The sequence below is a fragment of the Ptychodera flava genome, chromosome 10, assembly GCF_041260155.1.
Source record: "Ptychodera flava strain L36383 chromosome 10, AS_Pfla_20210202, whole genome shotgun sequence".
Taxonomy (NCBI): Eukaryota; Metazoa; Hemichordata; class Enteropneusta; family Ptychoderidae; genus Ptychodera; species Ptychodera flava.
In genome coordinates this window covers 19,467,960-19,471,213 of record NC_091937.1, presented here as the reverse complement: position 1 = coordinate 19,471,213, position 3,254 = coordinate 19,467,960, and positions in this window count along the sequence as shown.

Here is a 3,254-nt window from a genome sequence, read left to right as displayed (position 1 = left end):
GGAATATTAAAATTAATAAAGACGTAAATTTTGGCGGGAAAATATCAGATTTGGTCACGTGACTCAACTCGACAAGATTTAGGCAGACATTTTTTAAAGAATTTAATAATTCCAATAATTAGGCCAAATATCAATCAAATCTGGTGGATTTAAAGATAATTGATCATTTTCTTACTTTTGGGCTTGATGGGTACAAACACCCATGCATTAACTTACTTGAGGAGGAGGGACGTATTATACCAAGTTCAACCAGTATCTGTGAAGCCTAAAAGCAAGACCTCCCAAGATATATTTGGGAGGTTAAAGATTAGTAGTGATTTAACCAATAGCCATCAGAACCAGTTACACTCACCCCTGGAAAGTCACATCCAAGTTTTTCAGTTAAGAGTACAACGACTGGGTTACACCTAGAGAATCAAACACAAGATTCCGATCGTTGGATGAAACGCCAATAAAACTCCCACACCATCGAGTTCCTCCTTATCTACAGCCTGAGGTCAAGCAATACCCTCAGAAATAGTTGACTTGAGGGATTATCAGACCAAGTACAAGTCCATACGGATCACGGGCTGTTCTTGTAAGAAAGAAAGATGGATCACTCAGATTATGTGTTGACTAAAGGGCATTCAAACTGAAAACAAGGAAAGACGTCTATCCCCTTCCTCGAATATACGAGTCATTGTAAGCCTTGCACAGTGCAAAGTACTTCAGCACTCTTGACCTGGCACAGGGATATCTACAATGTGCATTGAAGAAGAAGATATACAGAAAACTGCATTCAGAGTTGGTACAGGGGAATTGTACGAATTTACACGAACGCCCTTTGGACTCTGTAATGTGCGGCAAGTTTTCTAAGGTTGATGGAGGCCTGTTAGGAGACCAAAACTATGAAACAATGTTGTTGTATATTGATCACATACTGATCTTTTTTTCTTCCTTAAGTGAGATGCTGTCTCGTTTGTATCTCGTATTTCTCATCTTGAAAAGGAAGGCCTGAAGTTGAAGCCAGAAAAGTGTCATTTATTCAAAAGGGTGGTAAGTTTACCTTGGACATCTTGTATCAGAGTCTGGTATTGCCATAGATCCTGGAAAAATAAAAGTTATAGAACAATGGAAGGAACCTACGAATGAAACGGAACTGCGTTCTTGGGTCTTGCTAGGTATTATAGACGCTTTATTCGTGACTTCTCAAAAATTTCGCACATTACATTCTCTTTTTATCAGATAATGCAGGCACCAAACACACAAAAAAGAAACTCGTATCCCCAGAGATGCCAATTAAACCATTTACAACACCCTTGACTGCTGAATGTCACAAGGCCTTCCAGAAATTGAAAGACTCCTGGTAACAGCTCCTATACATGGTACCCTTATTTTACCCTGCCCTTCAGACTGGAAACAGATGCCAGCCACAAAGGTCTTGGTGCTGTGTTATCTCAAGAGCAAGTCAAGGGAATCATGGTAATCGTCTACGCAAGTAGGAGTGTCGAACCAAGTGAACCGAATATTGACAACTACAGTTCTGCAAAGCTGGAATTATTGGCACTTACATGGGCGATCACTGAGAAATTCAGAGATTATTTGCTAGGTGCACCATTTACAGTCTACACTGATAATAAACCCTCAGCTATCTGCAGACGTCCAAGTTTGGTGCTATTGAGATGAGATGGGTCTCACGGCTATCACAGTTTAACTTTACGATCAAATATAGAGCGGATCATCGAAACAAGAATGCAGATGCTCTAAGCAGACACCCCTGTCCAAACTATAATACTGTAAAGCTTGTTGATGTAGCAGCTGCGCTATCAGAAGTAGTATTTAGTTCGGGATTGCCTGTTGAACTCTGAACCAGTCTGGAGACAACTGCATTCATTCAGGGTATTAACAACAACTCAATGGAACTGCATGGAAACAGTAACTTCCCTTCCGACTATTGAAAACTCAACCATGTCTAAACTGCAGCATGAGACCCAGTCATAGGGCGGGTATTGAAATACTGGAAATTTGGTCATGCACCCAATCTTCTTGAGCTCTTAAAACAGGAAAAGATATGAGAAAGTTGCTGCGAAGTTGGTCTAAATTACAGATAACAGATGATGTCCTATACAGAGTGATATATCAGGATGGAGAAAAAGTAAAGCAACTATTGCAACCAGAATGTCTGAAGAAGTTGGTGTTAGATCACTGCATGACAATACAGGACACCAGGGAATTGAACGCAACCTATCTCTTGTAAGAAAAAGAGCTACTGGCCAACTATGGTGAAAGATGTAAATAAGTGGTGCAAGAAATGTGAAAGGTGTATGCTTGCCAAACAGCATTATCCAAAGGTAAAACCCCTGATGGGTACACTATGTGCATTTCAGCCATTTGACATTGTGGCAATGGACTTTACAGTATTGGAGCAATCAACAGATGGCAGAGAGAATGTCCTCGTCATGACAGATGTATTTTGCAAATTTACACAGGCCATTCCAACCAAGGACCAACGGGCTCGTACTGTTGCCAAAATATTGGTAAAAGAGTGGTTTGTGCGATTTGGAATTCCTCGCAGATTGCACAGTCACCAGGAATGCAACTTTGAGAGCGACATAACACAGGAACTCTGTAAAATGTACGGCATTGAAAAATCATTCACAACTCCTTATCATCCTGAAGGAAATGCACAATGTGAACGTTTTAATCATAATATGCATGATCTAGAAAGTGGTCAGGATATTTATCAGAACTGGTGTGTATGCAGTGCGGACGCAGATACCCGAGATGCGCAAAATCGATTTTCCTTCGTGGGTGGTATGGAACGCGAAAATTTCAAAAAAAATTCACTAAATCTAGCGCTACACACTGAAAAGAAATTTCGCCTATAGTTCATCAAAAATTCAACTTATGTCACTTATAACTAGGCGAATTGAAAGATAGATAGTTAGATTTACCAAATCTTACATTATTTAGTGCCCTATTTGTTTATATTGCAGAAAAATCGCGAAGTCAAAATGTTGTCTCGTGCGTTTTGACGGAAAATAAAACTCATTCACTCCTGAATTTTCCGGTCATGCTCATTACATTTTTCTTCTCCAACTTTGATTTTGTCACTGTCCGTTTGCTCCGACATCAAGCTTTAACGCTGTGCCCTCAGTTTTTGCGATAAGGCCGTGAGACGGAAATGTTAACTTAAAATAGCACGGGCGGGTACAGGTAGCCCTTGCAAATCCCCGAAATAACAGCTAAAGCGCATGCGTGAAGATTGCCCTCTA